The following is a 26661-nucleotide window of genomic DNA, read 5'->3' on the forward strand; positions in this document are numbered from 1 at the left end:
GACCCATGCCATTCCAGCTAATCATAAGGAATAACAGGAGGTCCCAGAGACCATGGAGACCACTGCCATTCCAGTTGGACCAGTGGACAGCCAGTGATCAGTGCATGGCTAGACACCGCAGAATTGTTTGAGGGTCTGGCTGCTGAGTACTGGAGAAAAGTACAGATGCTGAATATTATAGCAAATGGATACACAAATAATGAAAATAAAATAAAATCAAGCTGATGTGAAATTACGTCTCTGAGTTCTCTGATAGTGGGGGGGGGGGGCAGAGAGGGCAGGGAAGGGATAAGTGTGTGAGGAGGGAGGGAGATGGCTTCTGTGGAGTTGGAGATGGGACAAGAAGTCCAGTTTGCTAGAAAGTAGGGGGAAGATCTGGTTCCAGACTGAGCTTCAAAGATACACTTCCCATGGGAGAAGAGGAAGAGGACTTCGAGTTTCTCTGTGTTAGTTCAGAGATGGACAGTTAGCTGGCGAGCTGTGTCTTGTGTGTGGGGCAGTGCCATTTGTTCAAAAGTCATAAAGGATCTGCCCCATTAAAAGAATGGAATATTGACATTTGCAGCAACATGGATGGTAAAATACCTAGTAAAATAACTCAGACAGAGATTGACAAATACTGTATGATATCACTTATAGAATGTAAATATACCACAAAGTAGAGAATATGATAATAATGGAGGTGCACAAATATAGAGAAGCATCTACTGGTTACCAGCGGGGAGGGGAAGAAGGTGGGGCAATACAGAGGTGGGGGAGTGGGAGGCAGGGGTGATATTTAGGTGGAAGATGAGCTCAGGGATGCATTGTAGAACATAGGGAATAGAGCCAGGACTTTGTCATAACTATAAATGGAAAGCAAGCTTTAACAGTTGTATAATCAGAAAGAAAAGGAAAGAAAGAGGGGGGAGGAAGGAAGGAAGAACGGACGGAAAAGAAGGGAGCTTTTGGAGGTCAAAAAGTCAATACTGACTAGGCCCTTTTTAGCAAAGGATTCTATTTAATTTTATTTTATTTACTTTAATTAGTGGGTATTTACTTTACAATATTGTGGTGGTTTTTGCCATACATTGACATGAATCAGCCATGGGAGTACATGTATTCCCCATCCTGATTCCCACTCACATCTTCCTCCCAATCCAGTCCCTGCCGGTCAGCCCAGTGAACCAGTCCTGGGCACCCTGTCTTATGCATTGAACATGGACCTGCTATCCCTTTCACATATGATAATATACATGTTTCAATGCTCTTGTCGCAGATCACCCCACCGTCGCCATCTCCCACAGAGTTCAAAGACGGTTCTGTAAATCTGTGTCTCTTTTGCTATCTCCCATATAGGGCTATAATCTCCCTCTTCCTAAATTCAATATATATGCCTTAGTATAGTGTATTGGTGTTTTTCTTTCTGACTTACTTCGCTCTGTATAATAGGCCCCAGTTTCATCCACCTCATTAGAATGGATTCACATGTGTTCTTTTTAATGTTTGAGCAATATTCCACTGTGTCTATGTACCACAGCTTTCTTACCCATTTGTCTGCTGATGGACATCTAAGTTGCTTCCATGCCCTGGTTATTGTAAATAATGCTGTGATGAACATTGGGGCACACGTGTCTTTTGCACTTCTGGGTGAATTAAGGTTTGAATGAGGAGAAACCATGATGACTATTAGCCTGTTAGTGATAAACCCTACACGTGAGTTTGGTTGAAGGAGTGGGACCAACGTTGGAGATGGTTGTTTCAAACCGGCTGAGAGTGCTCAGATGGACATGTGTGGTACTGTCCTGCAGGACGACATCTCTGGTTCCTCTGTTCTCACCAGCAATGGAGGATTTTCTTTCCTTCCTTTCATTTCCCTTGTTTCCCTTTCACACTCTTTCCACCCTACCTGAATTTCTTTCACAAACATTCAATGTGCTGCGCTGTGCTGTGCTTCGTTGTTCAGCCATGTCCAACTCTTTGTGACCCCATGGACTGTAGCACGCCAAGCTCTTCTGTCCATGGGGATTCTCCAGGCAAGCATACTGGAGCAGGCTGCCATTCTCCACTCCAGTGGATCTTCCCAACCCAGGGATTGAATTCTCGTCTGCTCTGTTGCAGGTGGGTTTTTTGTTTTTTGTTTTTTTTTCCTATCTGAGAAATCAGGAAAACCTTACATTCAGCTTCATCTGACACTATGGTTTTCATATCTGTAAGTTAAATTGGGGTCTATTTTAGGATTTCCATGACTCTCCTTATTTTTAGAACACAAAAAAACACATTTATTCCAAGTATCCTATTGTCTCTGTCTGCAATTACTAAAATCTACGCCACTTATGCCTGAATTTCGTTTCTCAAGGGAATTTCAGTATGACTTTTCTTACCTTCGTTAGATTTAATATGTTCTTAATGTGGTTTGGGGCTAGTTCCATACTCTTCTTGTGAATTGGCTGCTCATGTCTTTAAACATGTATAGATAAATTTAAAGGCCAGGCTTTAGGATCTTCTAAAAATTCTAAGAGTCATCTTTGGGGTTTGTTTACAGAGTGCTTTTTCTACCTCTTAAAATGTTCGGCAGTATAATGGACCCTGGGTGAGTAAGCAACAAATGGACAACAGGATGTGCACACTTAACAGCAAACTCAGGAAGACCCAGTAAGCCAAAAAACTGTCCCCAGGGGTGCAGGTCAGGCTGGCTGACCCTACGAGTCAATTGGAAAAACCAGGACAGAGTTGGAGCACACAATCCATTCCCCTTTCCTGCAGAGCCAACCAGCTCAATGAGAGACAATGGGAACTAGATGAACAGGATAGATGACTCAGTGTTTCTTCCAAGAAGCTGGAAGCTTGTGTGAGCTGCTCATGGAAAGGAATTCCACCTTGGTTTTGGCAGTGAGGTAATCTCCAAAGGAGCTTCCAGAAAGAAAACAAGATGAGAAAAGAGATTTGTGAGGCATATGTTGAGAAGACCTTTGCACACAAGGCTCACACAGCTCTGGGCAAGCTCCACCCCTTGCTGGGAATACTAATCAGCTGCAAGTGGGCATTTCCTGCATGGGATCTCCCAGCACAACCTGAAACATGCAATTCTCTGCCCCTACCCCATCACCCTGTTCAAACCCAAGCCTGTGTAGTACTCCTAGTGAGGTGACCCTCAGTTCTAGACTGAAATGGGACAGCTACGTGTGGAGCAAGGGCAAGTGTATTCACTGCATTCTCACAGCCTGAAGACATGGGTTTCTGACTGGAGACCAGAAAATGGAGGCGAGCTCCGGGAACACTGAGACAAGGAGGCGGGATGAAAAGGGTTCTGTCGGTTAGCCCAGAATTCATTGTGCATTAAGACCACATTGCAGGACGAACGAGCAATGATTCTCGCTTCCACAGACACTTAAACACAACCTAGTTGTCATGGAGGGATTTTAGGCAAGATATGAAAAGCTAGATAATGGTGAAAGCTGGGAGAGAACAGAATGAATGCCTGAGAAGTGTGGCTGTGGGGCAAGGTTGGGAGGAGATGCACTCTGCCTGCTGTGTGACCCATCAGAGTTGACATAGAAATGAGGGTGGCAGGTGAGTTTGGAGTGCTCTTGAGGGCATGACTAATGCCTGATTTCTCCCAGCAAATCATCTGAATTGCTCCCCATCCTCCGTTAGATATGTCAGGATGGTGCTTTGTGATGTCAAAGCTCACCCAGGGCCACCATTCACTGGGGAGGAGACTTGCTGAGATCTTAAAGCATGAAGGTGAGGCTCCATGGGTACGGGTATATATAGGGGTGCTCATGGGCTCTGAGCAGACCACTGTGAGTCCTCCAAATGACTGAGGTGACTGGGAAGCCACTAGGCTCCAGAGTAGTTATGGAACACCCACCTCCTGTTACCCAGGAGAAGATGAAGACCTCCTCTCAATTGAGGTCCAGAAAAAAAATGTCAAGGTGAACTGAACCCAGCCCAACTCCTCTTGCCCATCGACCCCACCCCAGAAGACACCCTCCCCTGTCCTTGCCTGGCACATAACCCTTGTTTGCCCACACACCTCCTCCTGAAGCCATTGTTCCCATCTGTCTTCACACTCTTACCTAAACCAGTGCCATTCCTGCTCCCTGTCTTGTTTTCTCCAGGTGGCCAGGGTACCCATGAGGGCGAATAATCCCATTCTGGTAAAGCTGCTGAAGAAATCTTCTCTGAAAACTCCCACCACAAAAAACCTTAAGAAAATCAGATGCTCAAAGCTCTGTTGCCAGAGTTCCAAGGCGAATGAACAGCTGAATCAGAAGTAACCAGAGGAAGTCACAGAAACCATGGAGACCCCTGTCATTCCAGGTAATCAGAAGGAACCAGAGGAGGTCCCAGAAACCATCGAGAGCCCTGCCATTCCAGCTACTCAGAATGAACCAGAGGAGGTCCCAGAGGCCATGGAGACCCCTGCCATTCCAGCTGGACCAATGGGCAGCCAGGGACTTCAGGGCATGGCTAGACACCGCAGAAATGCTTGGGGGTCTGGCTGCTGAGTAGTGGCTAAAAGTACAGATGCTGAATATTATAGCAACTGCATACACTAATAACGAAAATAAAATAAAATAAAGCTAATATGAAATTATATTTGTCTCTGATTTCTCTGATAGTGGGGGGAAGAGAGGGCAGGGAAGGGATAAGTCTGTGAGGAGGGAGGGAGATGGCTTCTGTGGAGTTGGAGATTGGACCAGAAGGTCCAGGTTGCCAGAATGCAGGGGGAAGAACTGGTTCCAGGCTAAGCTTCAAAGACACACTTCACATGGGAGAAGAGGAAGGGGACTTGGAGTTTCTCTGTGTGTGTGCAGAGATGGACACTTAGCTGGGGAGCTGTGTCGTGTGTGGGGGGGCAGTGCCATTTGTTCAAAAGGCATACAAAGGAGCTGCCCCATCAAAAGAATGGATAATTGACATTTGCAGCAACATGGCAGGTGGAACATTGAGTAAAATGACTCAGGCAGAGATTGACAAATACTGTATGATATCACCTACGAATGTAAACATACCGCAAAGTAGAGAATATGATAAAAATGAAGGTGCACAGATATAGAGAAGCATCTACTGGTTAGAGGCTGGGAGGGGAAGTGGTAGGGGAAATACATACGTGGGGTTGTCGGAAGCATGCAGTGATAGTTAGGTGGAAGATGAGCTCAAGGATGCATAGTACAACATGGGGAATAGAGCCAGGACTTTGTCATAACTAGAAATGAAAAGCAAGGTTTAACAGTTGTATAATCAGAAAGAAAAGGAAAGAAAGAGGGGGAGTAAGGAGGGAAGAGAGGAAAGAAAAGAATGGCTTTTCTGGAGGTCAAAAAGCCAATACTGATTAGGCCCTTTTTTTGCAAAGTAATGCATTTTATTTTATTTTATTTATTTTAATTGGTGGGTAATTACTGTGAGACGAGCAGAAGTAACGCAGCTTAGATTAGGTGTAGGCCTTCCTACTTGGTTAGATTATCAAGTAGCTTTCTTTTAACACTGACCGTGTTCGTCAATTAGGACCTATTAGCTTTCACTTAACACTGACTGATGTTTGCCAGTTAGGAAATTAGGAACGTGACGGAATATCCAGTAAAGTCCCGCGTGCGTGAAAAAATTGACCAGTGAAATTGCTTTGCAAACGTGTAACCAATCCGCTTCTCACCCTATCAATTTGTGTAACAGCTTGGTCTCGGGGCTCTCTGACTCACACCACTGCTTCCGTTGCAGGCGGAGAGTCCTGGCTCGAGTCAGTAATAAACTTCCCTTCCTGTGAGTTGCATTGTCTTAGAGGCCTTCTCTCTTCTCGCTTGGGGATTCGGACATCAGGCATAACATTTGGGGGCTCGTCTGGGATCCCTTTACCGGGGGAAGAGAACACTTCCAGGACAGAGGGGAAGGATAGGTAATAGCACCGGTGCTCAGGAAAACTCAGGGGGCCCAAAAACCCAGCGCTGTGTTGTCAGCTGTCAGTGTGTTTGTCTTTGGCTGTCTGTGTTTGTGTGTATGCCGGCCTTGTCTCAGGAAGGACAGGAAGTACAGAGTAATTCTGGGGTCCTGCTGGAAAGCAGGAAGTTATCTGGCACAGGAAATCCAGAGTAATTCCGGGGACCTGCTGTGAAGCAGGAAGGTATCTGGCACAGGAAGTCCAGAGTAATTCCGGGGACCTGCTGTGAAGCAGGAAGGTATCTGGCACAGGAGAAAGCTTTCTCCAGCCGGATGAAGGCCGAGGCCAGTGAGCGCACTGGAAGGCAGCTGGCTCTGTGGGAAGGAAAGTTCCTCTCCTGATTCCGAGTCTGGTCAGGGGGCCAAAAACCCAGCACTGTGTTGTCAGCCGACATTTGTCAGTCCGTGTGTTTGTCTTTGGCTCTCCGTGTTTGTCCGTGTTTGTGTGTGTGCTGGCATTGTCCCTGGTTCAATTCCCACTCTTTTCAGGAGTTTCATTGAACAGGCGAGCAGTTGTGGGGGCAATTGATGAGTCCCGGCCAGGGCTACACTCTGGCGGACTCTGAAGGCCCTACAATAAGTGAGCCTCAATAACTAGAGCCCAACCAGGTGAAACTCTCCTTTCACTACAATTGTCAGCAGCTGTTGCAGGAGTGAATTCTGGCAAAGCATGGAAACGGGTCCCAGGAGCCAACGGGAGGCCAACCGCCCAGCCTCATCTCGTGGACGAGGGGTTTCCTCTGTTGCGGCCTAACTGGGATTTTGAGCGAGCGGAAGGTAAGGAGCGTCTCTGAGTGTACCGCCAGACTCTGATGGCTGGCCTGCGAGCCCCAGCAAGAAAGCCGACAAATTTGGCAAAGGTAAATTTAGTAAGGCAAGAGCCCACTGAGAGCCTGGCAGCCTTCCTAGAGAGGCTAATGGAAGCTTTCAGGCTATATACACCTATGGATCCCCAGGCTGAGGAGTCACGCGCTGCAGTTCTGTTAGCATTTGTAAATCATGCAGCCCCAGATATTAGGAAGAAATTACAAAAGATAGAGAGATTGGGAGAACAGACGATACAGGATTTATTGAAAGCAGCTGAAAAGGTATTTAATAATAGGGAGACCCCAGAAGAAAGGGAAGAACGAATTTCACAGGAGGAAAGGGAATTAGCTGAGAAGATCAGGAAGGAAGATAGAGAATATAGAATGAGGGAAAACCGGAAGAACCAGAGGGAGCTAGCCCAGATTATGGGAGAAAAACAGAAATAAAAAAGGCAGGCCCTTAAGAAAGATCAGTGTGCCTACTGCAAAGAACAGGGACAGTGGAAAAATGAGTGCCCTAAGAGGGACCTGAGGAGAGGTATGACCCAGAGAGAGAATCTCCCCTGGAACTTGAGTTCTATATGCGGGGGAAGACAGTGACTAGGGGAGTCAAAACTCGGCACCCCTCCCCGAGTCCTGGCTATATGTTGGATAATTGCAGTCATGAGGAACTGGAAAATTCTGCTGCCTATTAGCCTGTCAAACGTAGACTTTGTACCTCTCTATGGTGGAGATCAGACCCAGAAAGTTCTTGCTCTTTTGCACCTGAGGACTCACTCACAGCTGTGGTGCATTACCTTGCTGATCAGTGGTGGGCTATTGATGATATTGTGAAAACATCTGTCCCTTCTAGAGAGGGGCTTAAGCAGGTGAGAACTCTTGGGGAGAGGGTGGTTAAAGCAGGAAATGGAGAGAAATGAGATCCCATTCCTGTGTCATAGCAGGACTGATTATGCTAAGATTCTGTGGAAGAAAGGAGAGGCCATTGGGTTTTATTCAGTTAAGCCTACAGAGCTGGGAGAATGACAGTCATGGATGGACTTGGACAGCTGATACATGTCTTATCCCTAGCCTTAAGGGATGAACAAATACCCGTTGGCCTGGGCTGAAACGGCAGGGATGGGACTGGCCAAACAGACATCCGGTCGTCATCAAGCTAAAGGCCTAGGCAACTCCTGTGAGGGTGAGATAGTACCCCATGAGCCAGGAAGCTCGGTGGAGGATCACTCCCCACATTCAACGTCTCATGAATGCCAGAATTCTCAAGTGGTGTCAATCCCCTTGGAACACCCCCTTACTGCCGGTAAAGAAGCCAGGGGGGACAGATTACCTGTGAGAAGTCAACAGACAGTGAGTGACATCCAACCCGTATAGCCTCCTGAGCAGTTTGCTACCTGAGTACACTTGGTACAGTGTGTTGGACTTGAAAGATGCCTTTTTCAGCCTACCCCTGGCGTCCCAGAGCCAGGAGACATTTGCCTTTGAGTGGACTGAGGGGGAAGGCCAATCGGTAATCCCACAGAGTTTCAAGAGGCTCTGAGTGAAGACTTCTATGAATATCGGACTTGCCACCCAGAGGTCCTTCTGCTAATAGCCCGGCAAGAGGTCACGTGTTTGGGGTATAAGATCAGGCAGGGGCAAAGATGGCTAACCCAGGCCATGAAGGCCCAAGACCCCACGCCAGGTGAGAGAGTTTCTGGGGACTGTTGGATATTGCAGACTGTGGACCATGGGGTTTCCTGAGAAGGCCCGGCCCTTGTATGAGGGAAGTAAAGAGACCCCAAGCTGGACTTGGACTGAGACAATGAAACAGGCTATCCAGACACTCAGACGGGCCCTACTAGAAGCCCCAGCCCTTGCCCTACCTATCCCAAAATAAGCCATTCCAGCCGTTTGTAGCTCCATGATGGTTCACCGATGGGAGCAGCTATGTAAAAAATGGGCAAAGGAAAGCGGGAGCCACCGTGGTAGAAGAGTACAGTTGTGAATATGGCTCCGTGAAGTTTTATGCACTGGTGGGGTCTTAAGTTGTGGTCTGACACACACTGCTGTTGTTCCTCTGGATTTAGTGAAATGCCGTATGCAGGTGGACCTACAGAAGTACAAGGGCATTCTTAATGGATTTTCAGTTACACTCAAAGAGAATGGTTTCTGTGGTTTGGCCAAAGGATGGGCCCCAACCCTCATTGGCTACTCCCTTCAGGGGCTCTGCAAGTTTGGCTTTTATGAAGTACATGCTTGGAGAGGAGAATGCCTATCTGTGGCGCACATCACTGTATTTGGCTGCCTCTGCCAGTGCTGAATTCTTTGCTGACATTGCTGTGGCTCCTATGGAAGCTGCTAAGGATCGAATTCAAACCCAACCAGCTTATGCTAACACTCTGAGGGATGCAGCTCCCAAAATGTATAAGGAAGAAGGCTCAAAGGCATTCTACAAGGGGGTTGCTCCTTTTTGGATGAGACAGATACCATACACCATGATGAAGTTTGCCTGCTTTGAACGTACTGTTGCTGATTCCATGGTGTCTGTGTTGCATAAAGAGAAGGGTAGCAATGCCTCTCAGGTCCTCAAGAGACTTGGATTTAGAGGTGTATGGAAGGGACTCTTTGCCTGCATCATCATGATCGACACTCTGACTGCACTCTGTGAAGGTCTACTTCAGGCTCCCTCGCCCTCCTCTCCCTGAGATGCCAGAGTCTCTGAAGAAGAAGCTTGGGTACGCTCAGTAGATAAATGAAAGCAAATATGGACTGAATCTGCATGTTGATCAGTGTTTGAGGAAAATACAAATGGATGAGAGATAATCCAGGCTTGCAAAGCATGCCAGCTGATGAGAACAGAGAAAAAGCAGCACACGGGAACAAGGTACCGAGGGGAAGAGCCAGGGCAACACTGGGAGATAGATTTCCCTGAGGTAAGGCCAGGCAAGTACGGGTATCGCTATATGTTGGTTCTGGTAGATACCTTCTCAGGGTGGGTGGAAGCCTTCCCCGCCAAGGGAGAGACAGCAATAGTGGTTGCTAAAAAGATCTGAGAGGAGAAAATACTTAGGTATGGGCTGCTGGTGACTATGGGCTCTGATAACAGACCTGCCTTTGTGAGCCAGATTGTACAAGGGTTGGCCCAAGCTCTGGGGACAAAATGGAAGTTACATTGTGAGTATAATCCCCAGAACTCAGGACAGGTTGAGAGAATGAATCGGACCCTAAAAGAAACTTTGACAAAGTTGGCAATAGAGACTGGCGGGGACTGGGTGACCCTCCCCTTCGCACTCTTTCAGGCACGTAACACCCCTTATAAGCTGCCCTTAAAACCTAGATGGAAAGGTCCTTGTGTTTTTCTCCGTACCATCCCTACAGGGTTGGATCCTGGGTTCACTGCAATCACGTGCGGCAAGCCACATCGGAAGAACAGGAAATGAAAGAGGAGTCCTCACCCGTACTGAAACTCGTCCGCTGGGAGGTCTCCTAATTCTCCTGCTGATCAGCGACGGGAAGACTCATGAGCTGCTCAATGAGACCTCAGGAATCCACCCTCCTGGGTCCACTTATAGTGTCAGCGGCCCAAGATGGAAAAGAGGAAGATCCCTCTACTTGAACAACAGACAGGGGGGAATGTGAGGCGAGCAGAAGTAATGCAGCTTAGATTAGGAGTAGGCCGTCCTACTTGATAAGATTATCAGGTAACTTTCGCTTAACAATGACCACTGTTTGCCAATTAGGAAGAATTAGCTTTCACTTAACACAGACTGATGTCAATTAGGAAATTAGGAATGGGGCGGAAACCCCCAGGAAAGACCCGCGCGCGTGAAAGTATTCACCAATGAAATTGCTTTGCAAATGTGTAACCAATCCGCTTCTCATTCTATAAATTTGTGTAACCGCTTGGGCTCAGGGCTGTCTGACTCACACCACTACGTTGGTTGCGAATGGAGAGTCCTGGCTCGAGTCAGTAATAAACTTCCCTTCCTGCGAGTTGCATTGTCTTGAAGGCCTTCTCTCTTCCCATTTGGGATTCGGACATCGGGAATAACAATTACTATACAATATTGTGGTGGATGTGGCCATACATTGACATGAATCAGCCATGGGTGTACATATATTCCCCATCCTGATTCCCCCTCCCACATCCCTCTCCATTCCATCCCTCTGGGTCAGCCCAGGGCAGCAGCCGTGAGCACCCTATCTTATGCATCAAACATGGACTGGCTATCCCTTTCACATATGATAATATACAGGTTTCAATGCTCTTCTATCAGATCATCCCACCCTCACAGTCTCCCACAGATTCCAAAAGACTGTTTTATAAATCTGTGTCTCTTTTGCTGTCTCCCATATACGGTTATCATCTCCATCTTCCTAAATTCAATATATATGCCTTAGTATAGTTTATTGGTGTTTTTCTTCCTGACTTACTTCGCTCTGAATAATACGCTCCAGTTTCCTCCACATCATTAGAATGGATTCAAACGTGTTCTTTTTAATGGCTGAGCAATATTCCATTGTGTCTATGTACCACAGCGTTCTTACCCATTTGTCTGCTGATGGAAACTTAGGTTGCTTCCATGCCCTGGTTATTGTAAACAATGCTGTGATGAACATTGGGGCACACGTGTCTTTTTCAAGTCTGGGTGAAAAACGATTTGAATAGGAGAAACCACGGTGATTATTAGCCTGTTAGTGGTAAACCGAGCACATGAGTTTGATTGAAGGAGTGGGACCAAAGTTGGAGATGGTTGTTTCAAACCATCTGAGAGTGCTCAGATGGACATATGGGGTGCTATCCTGCTGGGGGACATCTCTGGTTGCTCTGTTCTCACTAGCAATGGAGGATTGTCTTTCCTTCCTTTCATTTCCCTTGTTTCCCTTTCTCCCTCTTTCCACCCTACCTGAATATCTTTCACAAACATTCAATGTGCTGTCCTGTGCTGTGCTTCATTGTTCAGCCATGTCCAACTCTTTGTGACCCCATGGACTGTAGCCCACCAGGCTCCTATGTCCATGGGGATTCTCCAGGCAAGCATACTAGAGCAGGCTGCCATTCCCCACTCCAGGGGATCTTCCCAACCCAGGGATTGATTCCTAGTCTCCCATGTTTCAGGTGGGTATTTTTTTTTTTTTTTTTATTTTGTACTGTCTGAGCCATTATGAAACCCTTAAAATAGGGTTCATCTGACATTATGTTTTTCGTATCTGTAAGATCAAATGGGGTCTATTTTAGGATTTCCATGTCTCTCTTTACATTTAGAACACACAAAACACATTAATTCCAAGTATCTTAATGTCTCTGTCTGCAATTACTAAAATCTATGCCACTTCTCCCTGCTTTTCAGGTCTCAAGAGAATTATAGTATGTTTTTTCTTAACTTTCTGAGTTTTAATATGTTCTTAAAGTGGTTCAGGGCTAGTTCCATACTCTTCTTGTGAATTGGCTGCTCATGTTTTTAAACATGTCTTCATAAATTTAAAGGCCAGTGATACATCTTTCTTATAAAGTGTTGGCTTGTGCCGCTTGCTCATTTTTTTTATCAGGTGTTAAGATGTTCTAAAAACTCTAAGAGTCATCTTTTGTGTTTTCTTATGGCATGATTTTTCTACATCTTAAAATATTCAGCAGTGTGATGGACCCTGGGTGAGTAAGCAACAAGTGGACAGCAGGATTTGAACACGTCACAGGAAACCCAGGAAGACCCACTAAGCCAACAATCTGTCCCCAGGGGTGCACCTCAGGCTGGTTGACCCTATGAGTCAATTGGAAAAACGAGGACTGAGGTACAGCACACAATCCATTCCCCTTTCCTTCAGAGCCAACCAGCTCAATGAGAGACCATGGGAACTAGATGCACAGGACAGGATGACTCAGTGTTTCATCCAAGAAGCTGGAAGCTTGTGGCAGCTGCTCATGGAAATGAATTCCACCTTGGTTTTGGCTGTGAGGTAAGCTCCAAGGGACCTTCCAGCAAGAAAACAAGATGAGCAAAGAGATTTGTGAGGGCACGTGTTGAGAAGACCTTTGCACACAAGGCTCACACAGCTCTGGGCAAACTCCACCGCATGCTGGGAATACTAATCCGCCGCAGGTGGGCATTTCCTGCATGGGATCCCCAAGCACAACCTGAAACATGCATTTCTCTGCCCCTTCCCCATCACGCTGTTCATACCCAAGCCTGGGTAGTACTCCTAGTGAGGTGATCCTGAGTCCTAGACTTGAAATGATACCGCTCCGAGTGGAGCAAGCGCAAGTGTATTCACTGCTTTCTCACAGCCTGAAGACAAGGGTTTCAGACTGGAGAACAGAAAACTGAGGAGAACTCCAGGAACACTGAGACAAGGAGGCGGGATAGAAAGGTTTCGGTCAGCTGGCCCAGAATTCAATGGGCTTCAATGTGCATTAAGATGACATTGCAGGCAGAACGTGGAAGGATTCTCGTTTCCACAGACACATAGAAACAACCTAGTTGTCATGGAGGGAGTTTAGGCAAGATACGAAAAGCTAGATAATGGTGAAAGCTGAGAGAGAACAGAATGAATGGCCGAGGAGTGTGGCTGTGGGGCAAGGTTTGGAGGAGAAGCACTCTGCCTGCTGTGTGACCCATCAGATTTGCCATAGAGGTGAGGGTGGCAGTTGAGTTTGGAGGCATTTTTAAGGCAATACAAATGCCTCATTTCTCCCAGCGAATCCTCTGAATTGCTCCCCATTCTCCGCTAGACATGTCAGGATGGGGCTTTGTGATGTCAAAGCTCACCCAGGGCCACCATTGCCTGGGGAAGAGATTTGCTGACCTCATAAAGCATGAGGGTGAGGCTCCGTGGGGACGGGTATATATAGGGGTCCTCAGGGGCCCTGAGCAGACAAATCTGAATCCTCCAAATGACTGAGTTGGCTGGGAAGCCACAAGCCTCAAGAGTAATTATGGAACACTCAACTCTTGTTACCCAGGAGAAGGTGAAGACCTCCTATCAATTGCAGTCCAGAAAAAATACCAAAGTAGCTGAACCCAGCCAAACTCCTCTTGCCCATCGACTCCACCTCAAAAGAACCCTCCCCTCTCGTTGTCTGGCCATAACCCTTCTCTGCCCACACCCCTTCTCCTGAAGTCATCGTTCCCTCTGTCTTCACACTCGTCCCTAAACCAGTGCCATTGTTTGCTCCCTGTCTTGTTTTCTCCAGGTGGCCAGGGTAACCGTGAGTGTGAATAATCCCATTCTGGCAAAGCAGCACAAGAAAATTTCTCAGAAAACTCCCACCACAGAAAAAGCTAAAGAAAATCAGATGCTCAAAGCTCTGTAGCCAGAGTTCCAAGGTGAATGAACAAGCTGAATTAGAAGGAACAAGAGGACGTCCCAGAGACCATGGAGACCCCTACCATTCCAGTTAATCAGAAGAAACCAGAGGAGGTCCCAGAGACCATGGACAACCCTACCATTCCAGCTAATCAGAATGAATCAGAGGAGGTCCCAGAGACCATGAAGACCCTGCCATTCCAGTTAATCAGAAGCAAACAGAGGAGGTACCAGAGACCATGGAGACCCCTGCCATTCCAGCTAAACATAACGAACCAGAGGATGTCCCAGAGACCATGGAGACCACTGCCATTACAGTTAATCAGAAGGAAGCAGAGGAGGTCCCAGAGACCATATACAACCCTGCCATTGCAGCTAATCAGAATGAATCAGAGGAGGTCCCAGAGACCATGGAGATCCCTGCCATTCCAGCTGGACCAGTGGACAGCCAGTGATTTTGGGGCATGGCTAGAGACCTCAGAAATGCTTGGGGGTCTCCCCGCAGAGTACTGGCCAAAAGTACAGATGCTGAATATTATAGCAACTGCAAACATTAATAACGGTTGCCACGTTGCCAGAAAGTAGGGGGAAGAACTGGTTCCAGACTGACCTTAAAAGACATACATCCCATGGGAAAGAAGAAGAGGACTTGATGTTTCTCTATGTGAGTGCAGTGATGGACACTTAGCGGGGGAAATGTGTCATGTGTGGGGCGGCAGTGCCATTTGTTCAAAAGGCATTCAAAGGAGCTCCCGCTTCAAAAGAATGGAATATTGACATTTGCAGCAACATGGAAGGTAGAATATTGAGTAAAATAACTCAGAGAGTGATTGACAAATACTGTATGATATCACTTTTAGAATGTAAAGATACCGCAAATTAGAGAATATGATAATAATGGAGGTTCACAAATATAGAGAAGCATGTACTGGTTACCAGCGGGGAGAGGAAGAGGGTGGAGTAATACAGAGGTGGGGGAGGGGGAGGCACGCAGTGATAGTTAGGAGGAAGATGGGCTCAGGGATGCATTGTACAACATGGGGAATAGAGCCAGGACTTTGTCATAACTGTAAATGGATAGCAAGTTTTAACAGTTGTATAATCAGAAAGAAAAGGAAAGAAAGAGGGGGGGAGTAAGGAGGGAAGAAAGGAAGGAAAAGAAGGGCATTTTTGGAGGTCAAAAAGTCAATACTGATTAGGCCCTTTTTAGCAAAGGATTCTATTTTATTTCATTTTCTTTATTTCAATTGGTGGGTAATTACTTTACAATATTGTGGTGGATTTGCCATACATTGACAGGAATCAGCCATGGGAGTACATGTATTCCACATATTGATTCCACCTCACATCTTCCTCCCAATCCAATCCCTCTGGGTCAACCCAGTGAACCAGTCCTGCCCACCATGTCTTATGCATCGAACGTGGACTGGCTATCCCTTTCACATATAATAATATACATGTTTCAGTGCTCTTCTCTCAGATCATCCCACCCTCGTCGTCTCCCACAGAGTCCAAAAGACTGTTCTGTAAATCTGTGTCTCTTTTTCTGTCTCCCATTTAGGGTTATCATCTCCATCTTCCTAAATTCAATATATATCCATTAGTATAGTGTACTGGTGTTTTGCTTTCTGACTTACTTCCCTCTGTCTAATAGGCTCCAGTTTCATCCACCTCATTAGAATGGATTCACATGTGTTCTTTTTAATGGCTGAGCAATATTCCACTGTGTGTATGTACCACAGCTTTCTTACCCATTTATCTGCTGATGGACTTCTAGATCGCTTCCATGCCCTGGCTATTGTAAACAGTGCTGTCATGAACATTGGGGCACACGGGTCTTTTTCACTTCTGAGTGAATCAGGATTTGAATGAGGAGAAACCATGATGACTATTAGCCTGTTAGTGGTAAACCCTGCACATTAGTTTCACTGAAGGAGTGGGAACAAAGTTGGAGATGGTTGTTTCAAACCGGCTGAGAGTGCTCAGATGGACATGTGTGGTGCTGTCCTGCTGGGGGACGTCTCTGGTTGCTCTGTTCTCATGAGCAACGGGGGATTTTCTTTCCTTCCTTTCATTTCCCTTGTTTCCGTTTCTCCCTCTTTCCTCCCTACCTGAATTTCTTTCACAAACTTTCAATGTGCTGCAATGTGCTGTGCTTCTTTGTTCAGCCATGTCCAACATTTTGTGACCCCATGGACTTTAGCCTGCCAGGCTCCTCTGTCCATGAGGATTCTCCAGGCAAGCATACTGGATCAGGCTGCCATTCCCCCCTCCAGGGGATCTTCCCAACCCAGGGATTGAATCCTCGTCTGCCATGTTGCAAGTGGGATTTTTTGGTTTTTTGCTTTTTTTTAACTATCTGAGCCTTCAGGAACCCTTCAAATGGGCTTCATCTGACACTATGTTTTTCATATTGGTAAGGTCAAATGGGGTCTATTTTAGGATTTCCATGACTCTCCTTATTTTTAGAACACACAAAACACATTTATTCCAAGCATCCTAATGTCTCTGTCTGCAGTTACTAATATCTATGCCACTACTGCCTGAGTTTAAGTTCTCAATGGAATTTTAGTGTGATTGTTCTTACCTTCGTTAGATTTAATATGCTCTTAACATGGTTAGGGGCTAGTTCCATACTCTTCTTGTGAATTGGCTGCTCATGTGTTTAAACATGTTTTCATAAATTTAAAGACCAGTGATACATCTTTCTTATAAAGTGTTTGCTCGTGCCCCTTGCCATTTTTTCTGTCAGGTTTTAATATCTTCTAACAATTGTAAGGGTCATCTTTTGGGTTTGTTTACGGAAGGCTTTTTCTACCTCTTAAAATGTTAAGCAGTGTGATGGACCCTTAGGTGAGTAAGCAACAAATGGTCAACAGGATGTGAACACTTCACCGGAAACCCAGGAAGACACACAAAGCCAAAAAACTGTCACAAGGTGTGCACCACATGCTGGTTGACCCTACGAGTCAATTGGACAAACGAGCACTGAGGTGGAACACACAATCCATTCCCCTTTCCTCCAGACCGAACCAAGTCACTGCAGGAATGTCCAGCCTGATTTCGAGTCAGGGCATCGCGGTGTCCATTCCACTTGTGGCTGCAAACTCAGGGTCCCTCTCACATACCTATAGTTGAGAGAAACCTCCTCTTGAGGTGCTTGTGGAAAGTTGGTATTCCTCTTGAGTCGAAGCCAGGGACTAAGCTCTAATCTTGAGTTCATTTGGGGTCCATGGAGCTCTTCTCTTGTCGCTACAGTGACCTCAGGATCCCTCTAGACTTGAGACAGTGTTCTTGGGGTTTATCTGGAGGGCCATCAAGGAAATCAAGGCTCCTTCATGTTTGATGTGGAACACGGAATTGCTCTGCATGCAATGCCGGGGAATCGGGCCTCATCTCGTGGCGAGGGGGATGTCTCATGGTTTTTCTCGAGTTAGGGGGAAAACATGGGTTAAATTCTCGAGTTACAACGGGGATGGCACTTCCAAACACATGTTTGTTCAACAACATCAGGACTCCTGCCTATTTGCGAGGGACACTTTGGGATTCTCCTCGAGGATTGGCAGGGCAATTGGGACGCCTCTCCAGGTGAGGCAGGAGACCCAGGGTCCCTTTCCACGTAGCACAGGGATCCTGGGACTCCTACCAATTTTCAAGAGGAGCCAGGCATCGTCCCCTTTTGAAGCATTGATTTCCGCGTACCTCTCGAGGTTTCAAGGATGTCAGGCCTCAGGTGGCGATGAGGGGGAACTAGGTCTTTCTCTGTGGTTTCCACAGGGGATTCAGACATCCCGTCGTCTTGGGAGATGCAAGACGAGCCTGCATTCACGCCACTGCATGGATATCCGGCCTTATTTCGAGTCAGGGCATCTCAGTGTCCATTCCACATGAGGCCGCAAACTCAGAGTCCCTCTCACATACCTATAGCTGAGAGAGGCCTCCTCTTGATGTGCTTGTGGAAAGATGGTATTCCTCTTGAGTCGAAGCCAGGGACTAAGCTCTCATCTCGACTGATTTGTGGTCCTCAGAGCTCTTCCGTGTTGCTACAGTTACCTCAGGATCCCTCTAGACGTGAGACAGTGTTCTTGGGGTTTATCTGGAGGGCCATCAAGGAAATCAAGCCTCCATTCATGTTTGATGTGGAACACGGAATTGCTCTGCACGCAATGCAGGGGGATCAGGCCTCATCTCACGACGAGGGGAAGTCTCATGGTTTTTCTCGAGTTGCGGCAGGAACCTGAGGTATATTCTCGAATTATGACGGGGTTGGTCCTTCCAAACACGTGTTTGTTCAGTGACGTAGGACTCCTGCCTGGTTGCAAGGGACACCTCGGGGTTCTCCTCGAGGGTTCGGAGGCAATTGGGATGTCTCTCCAGGTGAGAAGGGAGACCCAGGGTCCCTTTCCACATGCCGCAGGGATCCTGGCACTCCTATCAATTTTCAAGAGGAGTCAGGCATCGTCTCCTTTTGAAGCATTGGTCTACGCATAACTCTCGAGTTTTCAAAGGATGTGAGGCCTGAGGTCGCGATGAGGCGGGGAACTAGGTCTTTCTCTGTAGTCTCCACAGGGAATTCAGACATCCCGTCGTCTTGGGAGATGCAAAACGAGCCTCCATTCAAGTCACTGCAGGGACTTCCAGCCTTATATTGAGTAAGGGCATCTCGCTGTGCATTCCACTTGAGGCCGCAAATTCAGGGTCCCTCTCACAAACCTATAGCTGAGAGAAGCCTCCTCTTGAGGTGCTTGTGGAAAGTTGGTATTCCTCTTCAGTCGAAGCCATGGACTAATCTCTCATCTTGAGTTGATTTGTGGTACACGGAGCTCTTTCCTGTTGCTTCAGTGACCTCAGGATCCCTCTAGATTTGAGACAGTATTCTTGGGATTTCTCTGGAGTGCCATGAAGGAAATCAAGGCTCCTTTCATGTTTGATGTGGAACACGGAATTGCACTGCATGCAATGTAGGGGAATCGGCATTATCTCGCGGCGAGGGGGAAATCTCATGGTTTTTCTCGAGTTGCGGCGGGAACCTGGTGTATATTCTCCAGTTACAACCGGCATGGCCCTTCCAAACACCTGTTGGTTCAGCGAGGTCAGGACTCGTGCCTAGTTGCGAGGGACACCTCATGATTCTCCTGGAGGCTTGGCAGGGCAATTGGGACGCCTCTTCAGGTGAGGTGGAAGACCCAGTGTTCCTTTCCACGTGCCACATGGAACCTGGGTTTCCTATCAATTTCAAGCGGAGTCAGGCCTCTTCTCCTTTTGAAGCATTGATCTCAGCGTACCTCTCGAGTTTTCAAAGGATGTGAGGCCTCTGGTCATGATGAGGCGGGGAACTAGGTATTTCCCTGTGGTCTCCACAGGGGATTCAGAAATCCCGTCGTCTTGGGAGATGCAAAACGAGCCTGCATTCAAGTAACTGCAGGGATATCCGGCCTTATTTCGAGTCAGGGAATCTCGCTGTCCATTCCATTGAGGCCGCAAACTCAGGGTCCCTCTCACATACCTATAGCTGAGAGAATCCTCCTTTTTATGTGCTTGTGGAAAGTTGGTATTCCTCTTGAGTTGAAGCCAGGGACTCAGCTCTCATCTCGATTTGATTTCGGGTACACGGAGGTCTTTCATGTTGCTACAGTGACCTCAGGATCCCCCTAGATTGAGACAGTGTTCTTGTGGTTTCTCTGGAGTGCCATGAAGGAAATCAAGGCTCCTTTCATGTTTGATGTGAAACACGGAATTGCTCTGCATGCAATGCAGGCGAATCGGGCCTCCTCTCACGGCGAGTGGGAAGTCTCATGGTTTTTCTCGAGTTGCGGCAGGAACCTGGGGTATATTCTCGAGTTACGACGGGGATGGTCCTTCCAAACACGTGTTTGTTCAGCGACGTCAGGACTCCTGCCTATTTGGGAGAGACACTTTGGGATTCTTCTCGAGGCTTGGCCGGTCATTTGGGGTGCCTCTCCAGGTGAGGCAGGAGACCCAGTGTCCCTTTCCACGTGCCACAGGCATCCTGGTACTCCTATCAATTTTCAAGACGAGTCAGGCATCGTCTCCTTTTGAAGCATTGATCTCCGCGAACCTCTCGAGTTTTCAAAGAATGTGAAGCCTCCTGTCGCTATGAGGTGGGGAACTAGGTCTTTCTCTGTGGTCTCCACAGGGGATTCAGACATCCCTTCGTCTTGGGAGATGCAAGACGAGCTTGCATTCCAGTCACTGCAGGCATATCCGGCCTTATTTCGAGTCAGGGCATCGCGGTGTCCATTCCTCATGAGGCCGTCAAATCAGGGTCCATCTCACATACCTATACCTGAGAGAAGCCTCCTCTTGAGGTGCTTGTGGAAAGTTGGTATTCCTCTTAATTCGAAGCCAGGGAATAAACTCTCATCTCGAATTGATATGGGGTCCACGGAGCTCTTTCCTGTTGCTACACTAACGTGAGGATCCCTCTAGGCTTGAGACCGTGCCCTGGGGGTTTCTCTGGAGTACAATAAAGGAAACCAAGGCTCCTTTCATGTTTGATGTGGATCACGGAATTGCTCTGCACGCAATGCTGGGGAATCGGGCCTCATCTCAGGACGAGGGGAAGTCTCATGGTTTTTCTCGAGTTGCGGCGGGAACCTGGGGTATATTCTCGAGTTACGACGGGGATGGCCCTTCCACACACGTGTTTGTTCAGCGACGTCAGGACTCCTGCCTACTTGCGAGGGACAACTCGGGATTCTCCTCGAGGCTAGGCAGGGTTATTGGGACTCTTCTCCAGGTGAGGCGGGAGACCCAAGGTCCCTTTCCACGTGCCACAGGGATCCTGGGACTCCTATCAATTTTCAAGAGGGGTCAGGCATCGTCTCCTTTGAAGCATTCATCTCAGTGTACCTCTCGAGTTTTCAAAGGATGTGAGGCCTCTGGTCGCGATGAGGCGGGGAACTAGGTCTTTCTCTGTGGTCTCCACAGCGGATTCAGACAACCCTTCATCTTGGGAGATGCAAAACGAGCCTGCATTCACGCCACTGCAGGGACTTCTGGCCTTATTTAGAGTCAGGGCATCTCGGTGTCCATTCCACTTGAGGCCGCACACTCAGGGTCCCTCTCACATACCTATAGCTGAGAGAATCCTCCCCTTGAGGTGTTTGTGGAAAGTTGGTATTCCTCTTGAGTCGAAGCCAGGGACTAAGCTCTCATCTTGAGTTGATTTGGGGACCACGGAGCTCTTTCGTGTTGCTACAGTGACCTCTGGATCCCTCTAGACGTGAGACAGTGTTCTTGGGGTTTCTCTGGAGTGCCATCAAGGAAATCAAGGCTCCTTTCAAGTTTGATGTGGAACACGGAATTGCTCTACATGCAATGCAGGGGAATCAGGCCTCATCTTGCAGCGAGGGAGAAGTCTCATGGTTTTTCTCGAGTTGCGGCGGGAACCTGGGGTATATTCTCGAGTTACGACGGGGATGGCCCTTCCAAACCCGTGTTTGTTCAGCGACGTCAGGACTCCTGCCTATTTGCGAGAGACACCTCGGGATTCTCCTCGACGCTTGGCCGGTCAATTGGGATGCCTCTCCAGGTAAGGCAGGAGACCCAAGGTCCCTTTCCACGTGCGACAGGGATACTGGGACTCCTATCAATTTTCAAGAGGAGTCAAGCATCGTCTCCTTTTGAAGCATTGATCTCCGCGAACCTCTCGAGTTTTCAAAGAATGTGAGGCCTCCGGTCGCGATGAGGTGGGGAACTAGGTCTTTATCTGTAGTCTCCAAATGGATTCAGACATTCCTTCGTCTTGGGAGATGCAAGACCAGCCTGCATTCAAGTCACTGCAGGAATATACGGCCTTATTTCGAATCAGGGCTTCTCGGTGTCCATAACACTTGAGGCGGCAAACTCAAGGTCCCTCTCACATACCTATAGCTGAGAGAGGCCTCCTCTTGAGGTGCTTCTCGAAAGTTGGTATTCCTCTTGAGTCGAAGCCAGGGACTAAGCTCTCACTTCCAGTTGATTTGTGGTACACGCAGCTCTTTCGTGTTGCTACAGTGACCTCAGCATCCCTCTAGACTTGAAACAGTCTTCTTGGGATTTGTCTAGAGTGTCATCAAGGAAATCTAGGCTCCTTTCATGTTTGATGTGGTACACGGAATTGCTGTGCACGCAATGCAGGGGAATCGGGCCTCATCTCGCAGCGAGGGGGAAGTCTCATGGTTTTTCTTGAGTTGCGGCGGGAACCTGGGGTATATTCTCGAGTTCCGACGGGGATGGCCCTTCCAACCACGTGTTTGTTCAGCAACGTCAGGACTCCTGCCTAGTTGCGAAGGACACCTCGGGATTCTCCTCAAGGCTTCGCAGGGCAATTGGGACGCCTCTCCAGGTGAGGCGGGAGACCCAGGGTCCCTTTCCACGTGCCACAGGGATACTGGGATTCCTATCACTTTTCTGTTTTTAATTTTTTTTTTAGTTGTGTTTTTTTTTTTTTTTATTAGTTGGAGCATAATTACTTCACAACATTCAGTGAGTTTTGTCATTACATTGATTATGAATCAGCCATAGAGTTACACATATTCCCCATTCCCTGTTCCCCTCCCACCTCCCTCTTCCACTCGATCCTCTGGGTTCTTCCCATACACAGGGCCCTTCCAGCATTCTTGGTCTCATTGCATCCCACCTGGCTGCGTGATTCTACTGTTTCACCATAAGATAATATACATGCTGTTCTTTCAAAACATCCCACCCACACCTTCTTCCCACAGAGTTCAAAAGTCTGCTCTCTGTACTTTCTATTGTGTCTCTTTTCTGTTTTTGCATATAAGAGGCTATCGTTACCATCTTTCTAAATTCCATATATATGGGTTAGTATACTGTATTGGTGTTTTTCTTTCTGGCTTACTTCCCTCTGTATAATGGGCTCCAGTTTCATCCATCTCATTAGAACTGATTCAAATGAATTCTTTTTAATGGCTGAGTAATATTCCATGGTGTATATGTACCACAGCTTCCTTATCCATTCATCTGTTGATGGGCATCTAAGTTGCTTCCATGTCCTGGCTATTATAAACAGTGCTCGGATGAACATTGGGGTGCACATGTGTCTTTCAGATCTGGTTTCCTCAGTGTGTATGCCCAGAAGGGGGATTGCAGGGTCATATGGCAGTTATGTTACCAGCTTTTTAAGAAATTTCCACACTCTTCTCCATAGTGGCTGTACTAGATTGCATTCCCACCAACAGTGTAAGAGGGCAAGAGGAGTCAGTCATCGTCTCCTTTAGAAGCATTGATCTCCACGTACCTCTCGAGTTTTCAAAGGATGTGAGGCCTCCGGTCACGATGAGGCAGGGAACTAGGTCTTTCTCTGTGGTCTCCACAGTGGATTCAGACATCCCTTCGTCTTGGGAGAGGCAAGACGAGCCTGCATTCAAGTCACTGCAGGATATCCAGCCATATTTAGAGTCAGGACATCTCGGTGCCCATTCCACTTGAGGCCGCCATGTCAGGGTCACTCTCACATTGGTATAGAGGAGAAGCCTCCTCTTGAGGTGCTTGTGGAAAGTTGGTATTCCTCTTGAGTCGAAGCCAGGGACGAAGCTCTCATCTCAAGTTGATTTGGGGTACACGCAACTCTTTCGTGTTGCTACAGTGACCTCAGGATCCCACTAGACTTGAGACAGTGTTCTTGGGGTTTCTCTGGAGTGCCATCAAGGAAATCAAGGCGCCTTTTGTGTTTGATGTGGAACACGCAATTGCTCTGCATGCAATGAAGTGGAATCGGGCCTCATCTCGCGGGGAAGGGGAAGTCTTACGGTTTTTCTCGAGTTGCCGCCAGAACGTGGGGTATATTCTCGAGTTATGACGGGGATGGCACTTCAAAACACGTGTTTGGTCAGCGACGGCAGGATTCCTGCCTAGTTGCAAGGGACACCTCGGGATTCTCCTCGAGGCTTGAAAGGGTAATTAGGACGCCTCTCCAGGTGAGGCGGGAGCACCAGTGTCCCTTTCCTGTTGCCACTGGGATCCTGGGATTCCTGTCAATTTTCAAGAGGAGTCAGGCATCGTCTCCTTTTGAATCATTGAACTCCGCTTTCCTCTCGAGTTGTCAAAGGGATGTGAGGCCTCCTGTCAAGATGGGGCGGGGAGCTAGGGCTTTCTCTAGGGTCTCCCCAGGTTATTCAGACATCCCTTCATCTTGTGAGATGAAAACCAGCTTTCATTCAAGTTACTGCAGGTAATTCCAGCCTTATTTCGAGGCAGGGCATCTCGGTGTCCATTCCATTTGAGGCCACAAATTCAGGGTCCTTCTCACTTACGTATAGCTGAGAGAAGCCTCCTCTTGAGCTGCTTGTGGAAAGTTTGCATTCCTCTTGATTTGAAGCCAGGAAATCAGCTCTCATCTCAAGATGATTTGGGGTGCGTGGAGCTCTTTTTTTGTTGCTGCACTTACCTCACGATGCCTCTAGACTTGAGACAGTGTTCTTGGGGTTTCTCTGGGGTGCCATCAAGGAAATCAAGGCGCCTTTCGTGTTTGATATGGAACACGGAATTGCTCTGCATGCAGTGCTGGGGAATCGGGCCTCATCTCATGGCGAGGGGTAAGAGTCATGGCTTTTCTCGAGTTGCGGTGGGAACCTGGGGTATATTCTCGAGTTACGACGTGGTTGGCCCTTCCAAACACGTGTTTGTTAAGGGACGTGAGGACTCCTGTCTAGTTGTGAGGGACACCTCGGGACTCTTCTTGAGGCTTGGCAGGGCATTTGGGACGTGTCTCCAGGTGAGGCGGGAGACTCAGTGTCCCCTTCCTGTTGCCACAGGGATACTGGGATTCCTGTCAATTTTCAAGAGTAGTCAGGCATCGTCTCCTTTGGAAACATTGATCTCCACGTACGGCTCGAGTTTTCAAAGGATTTGAGGCCTCAGGTCGCGATGAGGTGGGGAACTAGGTTTTTCTCTGTGGTCTCCACAGGGGATTCAGACATCCCTTTGTCTTGGGAGATGCAAGACGAGCCTGCATTCAAGTCACTGCAGGGATATCCGGCCATATTTAGAGTCAGGGCATCTCGGTGTCCATTCCACTTGAGGCTGCAAACTCAGGGTCCCTCTCACCTACCTATAGCTGAGAGAAGCCTCCTCTTGAGGTGCTTGTGGAAAGTTGGTATTCCTCTTGAGTCAAAGCCAGGGACTAAGCTCTCATCTCGAGTTGATTTGGGGTACAGGGAGCTCTTTCATGTTGCTACAGTGACCTCAGGATCCCTCTAGACTTGAGACAGTGTTCTTGGGGTTCCTCCGGAGTGCCAGCAAGGAAATCAAGGCACCTTTCATGTTTGATGTGGAACACGGAATTGCTCTGCACACAATGCAGTGGAATCGGGCCTCATCTCAGGGCGAGGGGGAAGTCTCATGGTTTTTCTCGAGTTGCAGTGGGAATCTTGGGTATATTCTCAAGTTACGACGGGGATGGACCTTCCAAACACGTGTTTGTAGAGCGACGTCAGGACTCCTGTCTATTTGAGCAGGACACCTCGGGATTCTCCTCGAGGCTTGGCAGGGCAATTGGGACACCTATCCAGGTGAGCTGGGAGACCCAGAGTCCCTTTTCACGTGCCACAAGGATACTGGGATTCGTAATAGTTTTCAAGAGGAGTCAGGCATCGTCTCCTTTGGAAGCATTGACCTCCGCGTACCTCTCGAGTTTGCAAAGGATGTGAGGCCTCCATTCGTGATGAGGCGCAGAACTAGTTCTTTCTCTGTGGTCTCCACGGGGGATTCAGACATCCCTTCGTCGTGGGAGATGAAAGGCGAGCCTGCATTCAAGTCACTGCAGGGATATCCGGCCTTATTTCGAGTCAGGGCATCTCGGGGTCCATTCAAATTGAGACTGTAAAATCAGGGCCCCTCTGACATACGTATAGCTGAGAGACTCCTCCTCTTGAGGTGCTTGTGGAAAGTTGGTATTCCTCTTGAGTCGCACCGAGGGACTAAGCTCTCATCTCGAGTTGATTTGGGGTCCTCGGAGCTCTTTCGTGTTGCTACAGTGACCTCAGGATCCCTCTAGACTTGAGACAGTGTTCTTGGGGTTTCTCTGGAGTGCCATGAAGGAAATCAAGGCTCCTATTATGTTTGATGTCGAACAGGGAATGCTCTGCACGCAATGAAGTGGAATCGGGCCACATCTCGCGGCGAAGGGGAATTCTCTTGGTTTTTCTCGAGTTGCGGCGGAAACCTGCTTTATATTCTCGAGATACGACGGAGATGGCCCGTCAAAACACGTGTTTGTTCAGCAACGTCAGGACTCCTGCCTAGTTGTGAGGGACACCTTGGGATTCTCCTCGAGGCTTGAAAGGGCAATTGGCACGCCTCTCCAGGTGAGGCGGGAGACCCAGGGTCCCTTTCCACGTTCCACAGGGATACTGGGATTCCTATCAACTTTCAGGAGGAGTCAGACATCGTCTCGTTTGGAAGCATTGACCTCCGTGTACCTCTCGAGTTTTCAAAGAATCTGAGGGCTCCCGTCGCGATGAGGCGGGGAACTGGTTCTTTCTCTGTGGTCTCCACAGGAGATTCAGACATCCCTTCGTCTTTGGAGATGCAAGGCGAGCCTGCACTCAAGTCACTGCAGGGATATCCAACCTTATTTCGAGTCAGGGCATCTCAGTGTCCATTCCACTTCGGGCCACAAACTCAG

General features: G+C 47.9%; 1 pseudogene; it reads left to right on the forward strand.

Annotated features, from left to right (window-relative positions):
- The window catches only part of LOC122434705, a 275692-nt pseudogene extending 266237 nt beyond the window's left edge, over nucleotides 1-9455 (forward strand).
- Nucleotides 9456-26661: the final 17206 nt, after the last annotated feature.

The sequence above is a fragment of the Cervus canadensis genome, chromosome X (genome assembly GCF_019320065.1).
Source record: "Cervus canadensis isolate Bull #8, Minnesota chromosome X, ASM1932006v1, whole genome shotgun sequence".
NCBI classification, from domain to species: Eukaryota; Metazoa; Chordata; class Mammalia; order Artiodactyla; family Cervidae; genus Cervus; species Cervus canadensis.